The sequence below is a fragment of the Carcharodon carcharias genome, chromosome 10, assembly GCF_017639515.1.
Source record: "Carcharodon carcharias isolate sCarCar2 chromosome 10, sCarCar2.pri, whole genome shotgun sequence".
Lineage (NCBI taxonomy): Eukaryota > Metazoa > Chordata > Chondrichthyes > Lamniformes > Lamnidae > Carcharodon > Carcharodon carcharias.
In genome coordinates this window covers 9,815,373-9,833,718 of record NC_054476.1, presented here as the reverse complement: position 1 = coordinate 9,833,718, position 18,346 = coordinate 9,815,373, and the positions used below count along the sequence as shown (strand labels likewise).

Genomic DNA, 18,346 nt, shown 5'->3' with positions numbered 1-18,346 from the left:
CTTTTAACAAAAAGTCAGTGAGGTCATTTAATTGAAAGACTGGGCAGGACTTTTGTTTTGGGGTGCGGAACCCAACATTGGGATCATGTCTGGGTCCCGACTCCACAAGATGTGGGCGTGACAAGCCCAACACGATCTCTCTTGAATTGGCCAATTAATGGCCAGAGGGAGGGATTCAATTCCAATTAAGGACAGCGGGTGAGCTCCCATCATTGGAAGACCAGTAGGGAGTCCTCCAGCAGTGACGGTGCTGCAGCTTGCTTTGGGGAGAGGGAGAGAGGGCACCTCCATCCAGCATCTATAAAATCTTTGAGAATAATAATGCGACCCCTCCCCCACCCTTGCTGGTCTGCCTCCTTTCACTGGTTATGCTTTGGCCACCGCAGAGGGCCTGCCGGATGACTGGAATATTCCAGAGGAAGCCCATTGGCTTCATGGTGGGCAGCCTATCACGCGTGGCCCAGCCTCCTCAGAAATGGCCCAGAGACAGGATTATGTCAACAGGTGGCAGGAAATTCACCCCCCCCCCCCCCCCACCCGGCCAACTCTTTTTGGCTTCTAAATTTCTTCCCGCTAAATTTGATAAAGTTTGATCTAGTTACAGAGATTAAAAGTTGCTAAAGATGAATTATTCAGATTGTGAGGTCAACCTGAAAAGGATGTGTATTTTGCGGAAAAGCTCACACCCCTAAATTGCCTGTTTCCTGGAGTCGCACTGGGATTAATCCTTGTAAAGGGCGATTAATTGATTCGATGAACACACAAAGAAAGATAAAGTGAACAGTTACAGGTTTCTGTTGATCTCAATGACACATTCTGCTGCTCAGTCACTGAGGTTCCCGTTTTCCCCAAGCGCTTCAACACAACAGCAATATCAATCGATTCAGATATATAAGTTATTGGGCAGGGTTTTGCCTCCGGCGTTGGGAACCTGATGTTTGCCTCCAGGATTGGGAAGACATTGGGATCCTTTCTGCTTTCCAACCCTGCCCCCGGGGGGGGGAGAGCAGTCACAGCCCACACTCTCAGTCATTTCTGCGATCCTAACAGCTCATCTTAGGGCCCCAGAATGCCAGGAGGATCACGATTCCCCCTCCACCGCCCAGGCACGTATCGACCACTGTCTCCCCAAACGCCACACACCCATTGGAACCTGTATGCCCCCCGTCTCCCCCCTCAGCCAAGCCCCCCTTTTATGGGGCCACCTCATTGAATGGTACAGCCATGGTTGACTCCCTGCAGTGCGAGCACCTCCATACACCGGGACTGTTCCTGGTCCATCGTGCAACCCGTACACCATCACCAAAATTCCAAAATGGTCCTTAGTGAGGTAACAATGAGCTCATTAACAAGGTTAACCAACCTCTTTTCCAAACCAGCGCCCGGCTTCCCAGCCCTGAGGTAGGAACAGTAACATACCTGTACATACAGGTAATCGAGTAAACTAAAATTATTTCGATCATTTCTTTGACAACTATTTGATAAGCTTGTGTATTTTTTTCTAGTTTTTTTTGTGGTATTCAGCATTATGCTGCTGATTTAGCTCAGCGATAGGATTCTTGCCTCTGAATCGGATGAATTTAAGCCCTACAGCAGAGACTTGCACACGTAATCCGGCCTATTTCACCAGTTCATTATTGAGGCAGTACTACATTTTCAGAGAACCCAGGCCCAGCCAATCCTCTCAGATGGACTTAAAATATCCCATGGCACTAATTCGAAGGACAACCGGGAAATTTTTATCTTTAGTTATGTTTTTATCCTCCAACTGACATGCCGAAATAAAAAGGTGATTGTCTGATCATTCTTGCAGTACTGTGTTGGGATCTCGCTGTGCACATATTGGCTGGTGGGCTTCCTACATTCCAACAATGGCCACGCTTAGACGTAATTCACTGGCTGCAAAGCGCTTTGGGAACCTCCCGAGATCACGAGAGGCGCTATACAAATGCAAGTTCTTTCTTTGACACACAGATCTTTCTGCTACTGCAGGAATGAGGATCTTCCTCTTTCAGTCAGGCCATTTGTTTGGAGGACCACACTGCGCTTCCTCCGTCTTGGGAGGGGTAAAGGTCTAACACAAACCATACGCCTCAACTACAAGCAAACCTTTGTTGCAATGGAGGCTGACGTTGCCCACGCAAATATTCGTGATACGAGCTAAACAGTCTAGCTTAAAAATTGAAAGAAAACAATTCTCTTAAACGTATAGCAGGAAATCTTTGCCTGTCTGGGAGCAGTAAGTAGTTTTTCTGCTTGCACCCACACTTAAAATCAAAGCTACTTCCGTGAGAGAGAATTTGGCGTAGCTTGATATTTCTCTTGACGAACCACACCGTGGAAGTTCTATCAGATATGTCAAAGATTCGTAGTGGGTTTGACAATCTTTTAGATATGAGAGAGAACCTCAGGAGTGTGCCATAGGTGCACCAGCATTTTGTTCGTCCTCTGGAAAGGCCATCTTAAAATGCAAACACGTTCTATGCACTGAGCTGCCAATGTTAATGGGGCTGACGACTCCAAGGTAGTTAATATACGATGGGTGGAATTTTATGGCAGTGGGATTATACGTTCCCGCTGTCATCAAAGAGGGTTAGCATGTCTCGCCGCATTTTATGGCCCCATCCCTGCCAAAACTGGGCCGTAAATATCTGCCCTATGAGATTATCCTGTCTGGCACAATATAGATTGCCAAACCACGCTCAGAACTGTTTTTTTGTATTCCCACTTTATCTGTGTGCCCTGACTAGCAGAATATTTTATTTCATGTTTCTAATTACCTCCCAAATCTTAAACAGCATCAATCTTTGAATTTCAGAAAATGTTGGGGCACGTGTGTGTATAATTTCGACCTCTGAGAGACTCCTCCCTCATACTTTATAAACTGAAATAAAAAGGGATCGTGTCCGTGCTGGGCTGGTAATGTTGTTCCTGGCACGGTCGGAATAGGAAGAGGTCTATCTGCAGAGTAAATCTGATTCGCTGCAGGTGTTCCAGTTCCGCTGAGGTTCTGGAGACTCAGAGTACCTGATCCGTACAATTCCTCATTTTTTTTTAAAAGAAAATTAATTATTTTGACGATTTCACGGTATGGGCAACAGGTAGTTCCAACAGCAGAATCCTCTCATAAACAGAGTTTTCATTCGGAATCCTAGCCTCAACTGACACCCATCGAACCCCAGCTTTCAGCAAGAAACAAATGTTTCCAGCAATCATCCAGACCACCAGAGGGAGTCATTTCGAAGGAAAGCCGTTCATTTATATAGCACCTCACAATCGCGATGCCCCAAACGCTGTGCAGGCTTTTAAGTATTTTTTAAGTGGTTACTGTTGCGATGTCGGAAATTTTAATGGTAGCATTCTCAAGAAAAAGGCAATATTATTAAAGAGATCTATCTTTTTTATTCATTCATGGTATGTGGGCTTCGCTGGCTGGGTCAGCAATTATTGCCCATCCCTAGTTGCCCTTGAGAAGGTGGTGGTGAGCTGCCTACTTGAATTGCTGCAGTCCATGTGGTGTAGGTACACCCACAGTGCTGTTAGGGAGGGAGTTCCAGGATTTTGACCCAGCGACAGTGAAGGAACGGTGATATATTTCCAAGTCAGGACGGTGAGTGACTTGGAGGGGAACTTCCAGATGATGATGTTCCCATCCATCTGCTGCCCTTGTCCTTCTAGGTGGCAGTGGTCGTGGGTAGTGGCAAACACACTAACCATATTCCTTGATGATATGCTGTGTTCATCATGTGATATCTTAGCCAAACTGTCCCTATCCTGCTGTGAGAACCAATAAAGTGTGAAGGCAGAGGTTTTCAAGAGACAATTTTAAACAAAACAAATTGTAAAATAAAAGCAAAATGCTGCGGGCACTGGAAATCCAAAATAAGAACAGAAAATGCTGGAAAAACTCAACAAGTCTGACAGCATCCGTGGAGAGAGAAACAGTTAACAAACTGCAAGGTTTTCCCACTCAAAACTGCAATATCTTTCAGAACTTTGGCAACTTGCACCTACTTCAACCTGTGCGATGCTTAAAAGCACATGCTGGGTTCAAATGTTAAGGACATCTCCACTTCAAGCTATGGATGTCAACTTCAGCACAACGCATGATAAATCATTTCTGTCAAGGTTCCCGATAGACGCACAGTGTCCTGTGCATCAGAAAGCGTCATGTTATCCACTTGAAGATTAGTGTTCGTTTTAAGGACAATCCCAATCTCGTGTAGCGGGCTGTGAATGGAATTTTAGCATAAAAGCAAAAAACTGCGGATGCTGGAAATCCAAAACGAAAATAAAAATACCTGGAAAAACTCAGCAGGTCTGTCAGCATCTGCGGAGAGGAGCACAGTTAACGTTTCGAGTCTGTATGACTCTTCCACAGAACTAAGTAAAAAACTGGCTATAGACAATGGCTGGAATTATACCCTAAAGCAAGATTGTTTTCTCTCTGTGTAATAAGCAGCACCGCAGCTGCCCAAAATCTAAACACGTTTGTTCTTCCTGCAAAGTTGGCATTTCCACTGTTTTTTTTAATCCAAACATATCCAGTCAACATTCCACACAAAAATCGACACCCAATCTGCTCCGAATGAAGAGATTGGAAATCAGGAAGCAGCAGGCAGCTCATTGTGGACAGTTATGGAGAGGGGAAAAATAAACATTTTTTGGGCGTTTTACTAGCCAATACATTACATCAGGGGTCTGCATTTATACAATTCTTTCCGTACTACAGCTCAGTTAATAAAGGCTGGTGGAGCAAAACTTGGAAAAGACTCTTGCAGAGGAAACCAGGGCCTTGCAATGCCAATGGCTGGCGGAGTAAAACATGGGAACGTGAACTGGGCAAGAAGGTCTGGTGTGCAACATGTGCAACAATCCAACATCTGCCAAACTGGAAGAAATTACTGGATACAGAGGTGGAATTAATGAAAGCCAACCCTTATTGAGATGGGCACTTGTGAGTAAGAACAGTTGTTGCTGTCCCAACTAAATGGAGCATTTTTTTCTTTGCCTGCGTACATCCAGTGGAGCACGGAGTCCCACCCACGCCTTTTCTCATGAGCAATTTCTGCTGTCTACTGACATGCTGGCCAGGAGTGTAGTCGGCAATGGCCGACTAAGAATCTCTCCCGCTCTTATCGTCTGCTATTGGAAGGATCGGCAAATTAATCAACCACCTGCTCGGGCTCGCCATGAATGCTCAACGAAACAATTAGAATAATTACATTTTACAAGGCAAAAGGGAGGCCTTTTGGCCCATTGTGCCTGTGCTGGCTCTTTGAAAGAGCAGTCCAGTTCAGTCCCTCACACCAGCTTTCCCCCCCCCCCCCACATAAACCTGCAAATGAATCCTCTTCAGTTACATGCCCACTCGCTTTTCGAAGGTTCCTGTGAAACCTGCTCCCAGCGCCATTTCCAAAAGTGTGTTCTAGATCTTGACGACTGCAGAAAAAAGAACATTCTTCTCATTTCCTCTCTCGTTCTTTTGCCAATTATCTCAAATTTATGACCACTAGTTACCAACCAACTTGCCAGAGGCAACAGTTTCTCCCAATTTGTTCTAACAAAGCCCCTCATTATTCTGAATGCCTCTATTAAGGGTAGAAGCCAGCAGGACTTTACAGTCCCGCCAAAGTCAATGGAGTTTTGAACAGCTCACCCCATTTTACAGCCCCACCCTCGCCACAACCCGGCCATAAAAGTCCACCCTAAGTCTCCCCTTTATCTTCTCTGCTCTCAGGAGAGCCATCCCAGCTTTTCCAATCTCTCTAATTAATTGTGTGCGCAACCCTCCAAACAGCTCATCTACCCAACCCCTTACAAACTTAAGATGACTGGCAAAAGAACGAGAGAGGAAGTGAGGAGAATTTTCATTTTCTGCGGTTGTTATGATCTAGAACACACTGTTGGAAATGGCGGTGGAAGCAGATTTCACAGGAACTTTCGAAAGGTGAGTGGGCAAGTAACTGAAGAGGATTAATTTGTAGGTTTATGTGGCAGGGGCAGGAGAACTGGGCTGAGGGACTAAACTGGACCGCTCTTTCGAAGAGCCAGCAGGGGCCCAACCCCATCTCAGAACCCATCCAGCCGGAGTGGAAGCAAGTCATCTTCGATCCTGAGGGACTGCCTAAGATGGTGATAAGTTTATAAAGGATCCTTGGGTTCCCTTTTCTATTTACCTGTTAATCTCTCCTCAAATATGCTTCATGGTTCCCTTTTCAATTTCCTCCTGCAGCTGCTCTATTTTTCCCTGGTTCTCCATTGTATTTTGTACCTGATATTGGTCATCAACCTCCCTTTCCCGTTTTATTATAATCTCGATTTCCTTTGTCATCCTTTGGGAGTTCTAGCCAACCTTTTCTCCCTACAGGATGATGTTTGGTTTCTACCTGACATAATTGTCACCTTAATGCCTGCCATTGCTCACTTATGACACTGTATCCAGCAACTTTGAATTTGACAGTAATGTAAATGGCTATGTGTTTTTTTTGGTTGATATAAGCAACGCTCCATTTTAATTAAATGCAGATATTTTAAGTGGTGAGAGTGTGGAACGAGTTACCATCTCACGTGGTAAATGCGGGCTCACTCTTAAGTTTTAAGAATAAATTGGATAGATACATGGATGGGAGAGGTCTGGAGGGTTATGGACTAGGTGCAGGTCAATGGGATTAGCAGAATAATATTTCGGCACAGACTAGAAGGGCTGAATGGCCTGTTTTCTGTGCTGTAGTGTTCTATGGTTCTAAGTGGTGGGGATGTAACTGTATTGGCAAAAATGTACCCAGGAGGTTAAATTGTCAATTCCTCATCATTTTTTACCATCTCTTCAAACAGAATGGTTGAAATCTGGAATTGTCAGTGCATCCTTCAGCTTGGCAGCCAGTGATACAGCGATGCAATGCTTTACTGACATCGAAACATAAGAAATAATAGGCAGAACCTGCTCCACTATTCAACTAATCTTCCACATTTAACACCATTTCCTTGCACCATATCCCTTGGTGTCTTTACTATCTGGAAATCCACTGATTTTTTTGTCAAGAACATACTCAATGACAGAGCCTCCACAGCCATCTGGGATAGAGAATTCCGGCAAACATTGTTAGGTGAGCATGATTTCCTAGTGATCTGGTCAACTGCCAAATGTTTAGCTCCTTAGCCAGCACTAAATTGTTCAAATGTCGGTATACAGTTACAGCTACGAGTACATTCAGCTGGCTTAAACCTCCTGAAGATAACCTGTCCATTTGCCTCTCCCTTTTGGGTCAGAAGATTATGGATACACGTGCTACACTTGCGTTATTCAGGCTGATACTATAGAGCACAGTAGTGAGAGAAGGACATAAGAACATAAGACTCAGGAGGAGTAGGCAATTCGTCCCCTCGAGCCTGCTCCACCATTCAATAAGATCATGGCTGATCTGGTTGTGGTCTCGGCTCCACCTTCCTGAAGTATCCCCCATAATCCCTTGACTTTCCCTGTCTAACAAAAATCTATCAAACTCAGCCTTGAATCAATTCGAAGATCCGGGCTCCACTGCCTTCTGAGGAAGAGAATTCCACCATCGGATGGCCCTCTGAGAGAAAAGATTTCTCCTCATCTCTGCCTTAAAGGAGATTGCATTACAAAAGGTGTTGCCATTTAGTTGAGGTACGAGACTGAGACCTGTCTAGTTATGAGGACATTTGGCACATTTTCTGGCTCCTGGTGCCAACATTCTTCCGTCAAACATACAATTAAAAAAAAAGGATCAACTTGCTCCTCATCTCACTGCTGTTAATGGAATGTTGTATTTACATAGAAACAAATTCAGGTCTGGCAGGGAGAGAAAAATGGTCTATGTGATTCTGGTACTCTTTGAATAGGCTCTTTCTCATTCTTGATATTTTACTGCTTTTATAGTTTACATGGGCTTTTCTGGAGGGGAATAAAAAACGGCATCAATTTCACATCATGTGTTGCACTTTTACCATTAAGTTCTCTGGCAAACAGAAGTCTGGAACATTTAAATTATTTCACACTTGGTGCTTTAATAATAATAATAATTTAGGCATAAAAGGGTGCACTGGCCTTCTGGTGATCGTCCCACCCACGGATGTGAACAGAGAAAACACACTTTAGTCATTCTTCCACCTCAATATTTGCGAGCTGCCCCTACACAAAAGAATTAAAATTCCTCAAAAGGCCAGGAAACCTGAGAAGCAAATCATTGGACCGCCAGGCTACATAACCTCCGGACATCAAGTGATAAAATTAAACTGTAGGACTGAAACCGCACCCCCACCACCCCCCCACCACCCCCCCAACCCCCACGGCAGGCCCATATGACTCTGATGAAATTAGAAACACAGATTTGTGTGTGCACATCAGAGGACCATACTTTCCAGAAAGTGGAATTGGTTTCGAGTCTGCAGAGCAGCTGTTAGTGATGAAACATATTAAAGAAAAATCTAATACTGCCAATTTTTCTGGGACAAATGGGATTTCCTAATAACTTGTCCTGCAAAGGGGGGGACTCTGAAGCTGCTGTTTTAATGCAGAACGCAGTTGAGGTCTGCTGCATCGAGGAACCATCCTTCCCCTCCTTTCATTTTTACACTTAAAAATTTGAGATACTTTCAGGCTTTAAAAAAAAAAACCATTTTCTTGGCATGTAGGCTTCGCTGGCTGGGCCAACATCCAGTTGCCCATCCCTAGTTACCCTTAAGAAGGTGGTGGTGAGCTGTCTTCTTGAACCGCTGCAGTCCGTGTGGCGTAGGTACACCCACAGTGCTGTTAGGGAGGGAGTTCCAGGATTTGGACCCAGCGACAGTGAAGGAACGACGATATCTTTCCAAGTCAGGATGGTGACCAATTGGGTGGGAACTTCCAGGTGGTGGCGTTCCCATCTATCTGCTGCCCTTGTCCGTCTAGATGGTAGTGCTCATGGGTTTGGAAAGTGCGAGCTAAAGGAGCTTTTGTGAATTGCTGCAGTGAATCGTGTGAATGGTACACACTGCTGCCACTGTGCATCGATGGTGGGGGGAGTGGATGTTTAATGTGGCGGATGGCATGACAATCAAGTGGGCTGCTTTGTCCTAGATAGTGTCCAGCTTCCTATGCGGTTCAGTGTCAAATTTCTCTTGAAATGTTCACTGCAAGCATGTTCAATCTGTAATAGTATGTCGATGCTGGTATAAGAGGAATGAGGATGAGTGAATGCAAATATTGGAGAACTGCAAGAAAGAAAACTAAATTAACTTGTGCCAGTTTCCTCATGCTGGCACCTTCCTGCCAATAGTTTTGCAACACACTGCAATGGAATGAAAGCAGAACATCCATATATGGTATCCTGTAAGGGGGAAAAAAATTATCTTTTTAACCTATCTAGAAATTTCTGCAGAAGCTGGTAGCCTATAGGGGAAGACACCATCCACTGTAGCACAGAGCCCATAGTGGTCAGACTGTTCAACTCTGGTTTAATTGCCACCACTCTGTGTCGAGTTTAACTGACCCCAGTTCAGATATTCCCTGGCACAAGGAAGGGGGGGAAATTAATTCAGAATTTTCACTATCTGATGACCCTGCTGTCATGTGTGCCTGTGTGAATGTGGCACAAGGATGGAATCGGGGCTGTCTGTGATTTCTTAAAATGATCCTGCTGACACTCTGTATCTAGCTTCACTTAACACTGGCCACTAGAACAAGCTTATTCTGGAGTGCTACAAACACCGCTGGAACCAAACTCCTGTAAAAGTCAGCAGTTTACAGGCCAGAACAGGGGAGAAAAGGGAAACTGGGAGCAAAAGCATTGAACAAAACTAATCCCCCTCCCACGTTACTTTTCAAACTCCAAAACTCAAAACAGCCATGAATGTGGCACATTTTGATCACTTCAGCAGCCTGCTAAACAATAAACACTGACAGCAGCAAGTTTCCTACTGATGTTGGGGAAGGGTATGTAGATACATTGTCCATGTTGTTTTGGAGTTGTGTGAAAAGTTTAATTGATGTCAACAGCTTTTAAGCGACAAGTTATTCTTTCACCCCTCTCTTTTTTTAATTCTTTTATGGGATGTGGGCGCCGCTGGCAAGACCAACATTTGTTGCCCATCCCTAAATGCCCTTGAAATGAGTGGCTCGCTAGGCCATTTCAGAGGGCAGTTAACAGTCAACCACATTGTCGTCGGTCTGGAATCTGGTCCCCGGGTAAGGATGGCAGAGTTCCTTCCGTAAAAGGCCATTAGTGAGCTAGATGGTTTGCACAACAATCAATGATAGTTCCATGGTCACCATTACTGAGACTAGCTTTACCTTCCTTACATTAATCAAATTTAAAATTCCACCAGCTGCTGTGGTGGGATTTGAACCCGTGTCCCTAGGGCATTAGTCTGGGCCTCTGGATTACTAGCTCAGTGACATTACCATTAGGCCAACATCTCCCCATCACCTTACCCAAAGAGGATGAGTGGAGATAAGAAACCTTTAAAAAGAAAAGAACATCCCAACGCATAAAAGCAGTAGATAGATCTTTGATAAACAAGGAGGCTAAAGTTTATCAGGGGTAGGTGGGAATGTGGAGTTGAGGTTCCAATCAGGTCAGCCATGATCTTATTGAATGGCAGAGCAGGCTCGAAGGGCTGAGTGGCCTACTCCTGCTCCTAATTTACATGTATGTAAGTTAGCAAAAAGCAAGTATTATGGACACATAGATGAACATCCTGGAAACTTTTATGTGCAAGCTACTTCACTAGTGCAGCAGTAAAAGGCCATGAGAGTAGCCCCCAGTACTGACAAAATAATGGAAAACCCTTCAGATGAAATGTAAAGCTAAAGTCCCATCTATTTTGGACATTGCGCAGCTTGAAAAACATTTGGGGTGGTCTGAAATCCGCGGCAACATTCTTCCTTTAACAATTAGAAGCAACTTCCTATCTACTCCTTTTTAGTTCTGGGGACTTGCTGTAAGCAGTCACTATGCTCAAAACATTGAGACATTACACTGAAGTAATTCACTACAGGTGAAGCTTCGAGGCTTTTCTGACCGATGGGAGAAGGTCCTGTGCAAGCGTGTGCTTTTTGTTTGCGGGATCCATATAATGCCACACCACGGGTTTCCGATCTGACTGTATGGTTAACCTGGCTCTGCAGAAACAATGTAGAAGGCAGGAATCAGATAATGTTAATTGTGTGGCAATATCAAGTAATTGTTCCGAGCAGTAGCCAATGTTATAAGAAGTGTTGAGGTCTGACATGAGTTAGAATGCAATGACAAAGCAGCACAGCTGGCTACTAGTATTATGAAACAGCTGTATCCTATCTGAGATGACCTCCGACCCTTTCCACTCAGCAGGCTGCACAGTGGGTAGGCAGGCAACCTTCAAACAGGGCTATTAATAAGACAGATCCGTGCATCGCAGAGTTGTGCACGTGCTGGGGGTGGTGGTGGGGGTGGGGGGTTGCAGAGGGGGATACGAAACAGAAGTTTTTGAAATCCTTACTGGCTCTCAAAATTAATTCTTCATCCCTCACTAAATTACTCTCAGTAACAGTAGTTGCACAGCCTCCAAGGGCAGCAACAGTAACTCTGATTTACTATAATCAATCTGCTCTTTCACAAGAACGCACTGTTTGAGTGAGCGTTGTATAATTGAAGTGAGTTTAAACACAGACAAGGACTTATAGCCCCTCTGATGTGCTGCCAATAAATTGAGCTACTGTTTCAGTATTAGGATTACGTGGAACAACACACAAGATGGTTTCTTTCCAACAACAGCACATCTTTTGACACTACTGCAGTGCTGGATGGTAACTTCCCCCGCACAACAGGGTACATGACAGCTTTGATACTCTGATTAAGACATCACATTGGTCTCTGGCCAAGCTCAGAGACATACGCTGGAAGCAGGTAGAAGGAAGGCAAATTGTCATATTTTGTGGAATTGAAACCAAACATAATCCTAAGTACAAGTAACAACCCAAAGCTTATTGCTTAGGGCTTGATAGGTACCATGTGTGATTGAATAATCACCAGTCAAGATCGGATACTCACCAAAATCTAGTTTTATTTAAAGTCACGCTATTGCAGAGTTGACCCAAAATTATCTTTTAAAACATCTAGGTTAGAGTGAGCTTTTTCCTTATGGCGCCCATTATGAGGATGGTCAAGTTTTCCAAGCAGGTTAATTGAAGAGAGAAACACAGCTTTTGTGCTCAATCATGCTGCTAAGCCCTTGCTCTTTAACCTTGGATTTCAGCCAATCACAGAGATAGAATTCAATGATAAAAAGCCATGCCAATAGCGTCAGCACACAAAACATGCTGTATTGATTTAGATCTTTGCCCTGCAAAAATTCCAAATACCTTCAGTTTGGATGACACCAGAAAGAAAGCATTTTAATAGTCAGGCTTATTTATTACCACCTACATGTTCACCATTTATTTCTGTTTCGAGGTTTATTGCACCCGCACATCACGGGGGTTTGGTTAAATAAGAGACTTCATGATTCACTCACAGCTGTGGTCTTGAATTCCAAGCCTTTGCTATTTGAGAGCTATAACAATGATGGGCTCAACACCCTGTTACAACTAACAAGAATGGCTCTAAGCTGATCAAGAAACACCCATGCACCTGATGTTTCTTCAGCTTAACTCCGCACATCACTGCATAGAGCTAAAGCAATAAAACTTTTTAACCTAATCTTTCAGAGCACAGCTCTTTAAACAGTTCTGTGGTCCTTCAAATTTGCATGAAATCCTACTGATAATTCTCTAACTTTCCACAGCACAACTGTCCCAAAACCATTTAAGCCAATTCTAGCTGAAAACACCAAGAACTATTTCAGAGAACGATATCAGATAGTTTGCCTAATGCGTTGAGAATTGCCACAGTAACACAGACACACACACACAGGCACACACACAGAGTGATGAGATGAAACATGAGATGTTAGACGCTAATTTGTGAACTCTGACTGCCATATTAAAATAAATTGCATATAACTGTTGCCACTGCATAGTAAACACCTTTTGCTACTATTCTGTCACTATCTCCTCGAGTTGAAGGTAGCGGTTACAAAAAAAGGCATTATCCTTTTGCAGATCTGTACAATGCCACCTTTTATTTTCACATGTTCTCAGTTAATCTGTATGCACATGTTTATCACAATGTTTCATTTGCAGAATTCAGCATTTGGGGTACAAGGATACAGAATGACAATTGTGAGCCTCCTACCTTTAAAGTTGGATGTCAAGGCCAGCCTCACTAACAATATTTTCAGTAAAATACGTTTCAAATTAAATCTTTTGAACAGAATAGGTTAGAATTGCTGTTGCAGTGTTTCAAAGGAGCAGCAGTGCAGCATCATTCATCTCTAGGGGCTGTGGTGACATTTGTTACATTGCATGTCAGGGTTTGAATCTAGGAACACCTCAACAATCCTAAAACCATAACAAAACACTCCTATTTCAAGACACCATGTGCTGCAGTCAACAACGTTTCATTCCTAGGCTTTCTCAGCCTTTGTGTCACTGCTAATTCTTTCAACAAAGTGTAAATCAAACAGAACTCTGCACTAATGTGTCCTTGTGTAAACAGAGGTAGAGCACAGAAGTCACTTATGCTGACAATAGCTGCAGAGGTCAGGATTCTTAGTCGAACCAATTGTGTCAGCTTCACTGCACTGCTTGCCCAGGAGCTCATGATCTAGCACAAATCATTTTGATGGTGTGACTATTAGAAACAGCCTGGGCTTTCCCAGGCTTTGTAACCCTTCAAATTAGGGGCTGGTGTTTGATACAAAGGGGTTGATGTAAAAGTTAATGCATGATCCAGTACCACATAACAAAACAGAATCATGTAACACACGTCCACTACAAACTTGATCACCTTTCACTTTACTGCCTGATGATGTATGCAACAGATTTGAACCGTATTTAGTGGATTTCAAAGTTGGATATTTCTAAATCTGAATTTCATAGTTTAAAGATGCACTTAACGGCTACTTCAGTTGCTGACCATTGTACCAACTTGCCTTAAATGAGAAAGCTGGCAAGGAAGACCTGATTCAAAATAAGTTAGCATCAAATTGGATTGAGTGTTATCTCTGTAGTTGATTTGCAGCATATCATTTGTGTTTACCAGTCAACTACAGGAAACCCTGCTGGAAATGTTGGGTGTGACACCATAAACTTCCAAACCAAGCAAGCAGGGGGAGGTGGTGGGGTAGTGATATTGTCATTGGACTAGTAATCTAAGCACTTAGAGTAATGCTTTGGGGGATCCAGGTTCAAACCCTACCACAGCAGATGGTGAAATGTGAATTCAAAAAAAAATCTGGAATTAAAAGTCTGTTGATGATTGTTGATTATCATTAAAAACCCATCTGGTTCACTGATCCCCTTCAGGGAAGGAAATCTACTGCATTAGCAGCTGTTGCCATTACCTGGTCTGGCTGACATGTGACTCCAGACCCACAGGGATATGATTGACTCTTAACTGCCCTCTGAAATGGCCTGGCAAGCCACTCAATTCTCAAGGGTGATTAAGGATGGGCAATAAATGCTAGCCTAGCCAGTGGTGTCCCCATCCAATGAATTAAAAAAAAGGATTATGGGAAGTAATTGGAGCACATGAGTAGAGATGTAAACTGAACCCTTTGTTTACCTTGCAATTCCACCCTCCAGCCAAGTAATATCCAATGTAGAATGCCCAACAAGAAAGGCTTCCACAGGGTGCAATGCTGTGAATGTCTATATTTTTACACCCCGTACAAGTGTCTCAACGTTACTTTAAATTCTTCATGTTATACTGTTCAAAACTGTTTCAACTTGAGGTGGTCTGCACTGCTCTGGTCTCAGTGCAAAAAAAGAAATCGGAATGGAACAGCTTTGACCCAAGCTGTAAAATGTTGATAACACTTGGTTCACTGTCCTGAATCCTGTAGTGTTACACAATCTGCAGGTTCAGTCAGAAGAAGTCAACAACAGAATTAAACCAATTGTTAACTAAAGCCCTGCATGGAAGAAGTGATCGATTGGACAGGTTGTGATTGGTAAACACTGCCAGTCTCCCCATCAGCACAGCAAACATCTTAAATAAACAAAAAAAATTCTGCTTCCATTAACAATAAAACAATAAATGTGCATTTAACAGTCTTAAGGAACAAGAAGGGTGTGTGTTTCCCTGAAAGGAACATCAATGAGTTCAGTTTCTTTTGTGAGGCGATTATGATAATGAACTCAAAAAAGATTTTTGGCCTCTAGCAACCTATCATGTGACTTTTTGAACACTACCCTTTCCAATATGAATCACAAATCCCACTTAAAGAAATGTCCATCCCAACCATGCTCCAAACCTCTGCAGAGCCTCAAATAAACAGGAGAGTGCCTTTGAATTTCACAACAAAGCACTTGGTCTTATTAATTATTTCTGAAGTGAAGGGTCTGTGGTACGATTTGGAAGTGGATACAGGTGTCTCGGAGCTACGTTTCAGTCAGCCTTAGAGCTGCAAGCAGTCCTTGCCAAACACCTGTACATTAATTTCTTTAAACGATAAATGTGGAAAAGGTACAATGACCTTTTTTTTCAGGAATCCTGTGATGCACAAAATTCAGATTCAGACTTCAAAATAGAAATATACACTTCAAAGGATTTCCTAGGCACCTGATTAGATTAAAATGTCACAGGTTCTTGCTAGGATAATAAGATTAATTTTGCATTCAAATAAAATCCGACATTCTATTTTTCTTATTCTATTATCAATCCATCTCTGATTGTTACTCCATTGAAACTTCCCCTCACTATTTTCAAACTCCAAATACACAATATTTTGTATTAAAATGAAAACATCGAGTCTGCACTAATCAACAAATATGAGATGAAGACCACAAATATTAGCATTAAAAAGACAAGCCTTTGATGATCCTTGGCCTGAATATTTATTGACCTGCGGTGAGTTCTATTATTCATTTGAAGAGCCTATGGTCTATTCAAATTTATGACAATGGACATTTTCTTTCATACAGAAGGTGACAGGATTCTGTCTTGGGAAGTCAAATGAACTAACATTTTAAAAAGGAATAAAAGTTTACATAGATGTGTAATATTGTATGGGGTGCTTGAAGTAACATTTACACAAGGACTAAAGGCCATCGGATCAATATTGCAAATTACACATTGTGATGGGGAAATTATTGACATGCTCCCCTTAAATTGCTATCTATTGTAATGATTCTCTATGAAATACTCTGACCAATGGACAAAAATCTCACTGGAGCTTTTAATCCACGGACAATAGAAATAAAGGATTTGGGTGCAATGTAATTTACAGTAGGTTTTTAAGTAACATTCAAATATTATTTATCCATATGATAGCATGAGAGCTCAGAGATTAAATCTCAGCCTCATTATTTACTCTCAACCATCCATTATTCCCTTTTGATTTTTCTGTTTCTAATTGTGAGTATTTTTAATAACATTGCTGTGGAAAAGATGGAAAGAGAATGAGCAGAATGAGCACTTATGAACAGAATTTGTTTAATAATCCCTTTATAAATCATGTGCCTAATGTTAGCTAAAGGTTCAATCTGAAAGATCTGTACACACCTGTCACTTACTCAAATTACATTCACTTGAAAAGTTAGGAGACTGCTTAAATCCCATTTGTTGGAATTTCCATAAGCAAAAAGCAAATCCATTCCAAGACATACTAGAATTTCAATTAAAATAAAAATAATGTTTTAAACTCCCACTGGGGTGGCGATTTGAGCTTTTACTAACAACTTACTATTCAATAGCAATTCTTATTGACCGAAAAGCTTTCCAAAGCACTTCACATTATGGATAACACTGGGCTCTGAATGGCTTGGTTGGGGGATGGGGAGAGAGCATGGAAAAGGGGTCTGGTCAGAAGAACATAGAGAATTGGAATGACCTGCCAAAGACGCAGTTCTAGTAAAGGATTTTGGGAAAGGTTTTAAAGTAGAATGGGGTGCAAGATGTCAAAAGGAATTTAGAGAGTTCCAGAGGACAGGAATGCTATCAAACGACAGTCAGAAATAGCGGAGCGAGTACAGACTGGGGGAACAATAAGTTATCGGCATCAAAGGAGTGGCAGGTCAATGCAGGCACACGAGGCTGCAGGAGATCATTAAGATAGGGTGGTAGGGTAGAGTGGGGCCAAGGAAGGGTTTGAAAGCGAGGACATAAATCTTTAGGTCAATTTACTACAGAATGGAGTGCCTGGAAAGGGAGTGGGACTTGGTTCAGATGAGGATATATGTCACAGTGTTTTGAATGAGTTTTAATTTGTGGAGAGAATGAGCAGAGAGGCTGGCAAGGAAAACGTTTGAGAAATCAAACCTTGAGATGATCAAAGGAATAGACAAGGGATTCTGTGACCATCAGGGGAGGGAGGCACAAAACGAGAGAGTGTTAACTGTATCAATTGAGGTTATGCACATACAGGTGGAGGGTATTGATTAGGTGATTACTTGAGCACATATAAAGAGACACTGACACAAGAGTTGAGTGAAGTCAGGAGATATATACCTGTAAGGTTTCATTCTGTGAATAAATTCATCCCAAGTACTTTTACAATGAGAATTGGAGTTAATTGGGAAGAAATAGCTATGGTAGACAAAGGTGGCTGGCATCGAGGCACTAATCACTCAAAACTAGCTCTGCTGGGTGGGACATGTCGCTCGTATGCCTGACACCAGACTTTTGAAGCAACTGCTCCACTTGGAAATCGGTCACAGCAGGAGACTCCCAGGAGGACAGTGGAAACACCTTAGGGGTGACCTCAAAGCATCCCTGAAGAGGTCAAACATCCCCGCTGACTCACGGGAGTCCCTGGCTTGTGACCGACCAAAATGGAGAAGCTTCATCCTGGAAAGTATCAAAGGCATCAAGACATTTTGTTGGGAACGTGGCAGTACAGGCACATCATCTACCCGACCCTTCAAGCACCACCTGCCTCGCATGTGGCGGAATGTGCAGATCGTAGATCGGACTTATCAGCCATCTGAGAACCCATCGAACCGGAGAGGAAGCAAGAGTCCTCGCTCCTGTGGGACTGTCTAAGGAGGTGATAAAATCAAAAGCCTTTTTGATATTATTTGTGGGGGGTGGGGGTGGGCAGAGGAGATTATGAAATCAGTTGGTGTTATGTAAAGCTGCAACACCCTTAGGTTGGTTAGAGGTAAAGATGCCTACCCACTAAAAGCCATCTGTTGTGAAAATATTCAAGCTGGTCTACCCGTCAGCTTCTGGAATGTGTTGTTTGTTCAGTTAAACATGTTGCCAGCACCCACGCATCCGTCTGTTAATCAGAATCAAAATCTAGGGAGACTGCCAGGTTA

At 42.9% G+C, this 18,346-nt stretch overlaps 1 protein-coding gene across 3 annotated transcripts in view; it reads right to left on the bottom strand.

Moving 5' to 3' along the window:
- Positions 1 to 18,346, bottom strand: part of lrp4 (low density lipoprotein receptor-related protein 4) — a 422,664-nt gene that overhangs the window by 359,400 nt on the left and 44,918 nt on the right. The window lies entirely within an intron of this gene.